Source organism: Nicotiana attenuata, unplaced genomic scaffold (genome assembly GCF_001879085.1).
Source record: "Nicotiana attenuata strain UT unplaced genomic scaffold, NIATTr2, whole genome shotgun sequence".
NCBI lineage: Eukaryota > Viridiplantae > Streptophyta > Magnoliopsida > Solanales > Solanaceae > Nicotiana > Nicotiana attenuata.
Window position 1 is genome coordinate 160,758 of NW_017672026.1, and position 585 is coordinate 161,342.

A 585-nucleotide genomic window follows, 5' to 3' on the forward strand; every position below is an offset into this window, starting at 1 on the left:
GAGCACTAAACGGAACCCTGGGCTGGAAGTCGCACCTGACGTGAGGAATGACCCTGCCGAGAAGCGTGACAACCATGGCCTGATGATGCCCCACGGTAACCTGGGCGAGTTGACTGAGCGTGACTGTACAGACGGCCTCTGCCATGCTGAAAATGGCCCTTCGAAGGAGCACCCCCAAAACTACCATGTCCTCGAGGCCTCTTGGCCTCCCTCTCCTCGCGCTCCTGGCGACGAACTGACTCAATCTCACGAGCGATATCAAAAACCTCCTCAAACGTAGAACCTGACACTCTCTCCCTAGTCATGAGAACCCGAAGCTGGTATGTGAGGCCATCGAAAAACCTCCTGATCCACTCTCTCTCCGTAGCAACCAGCCAAATAGCATGACGAGCTAACTCTGAGAACCTCATCTCGTACTGGGTAACAGTCATATCCCCCTGTCGCAACTACTCGAACTGCCTACGCAGCTCTTCCCTGCGGGACTGTGGAAAACACTTCTCCAAAAATAGAGTGGAGAACTACTGCCAAGTAAGAGGTGCCAAACCAACAGGCCTACGCCTCTCATATGCCTCCCACCAGGTGAAG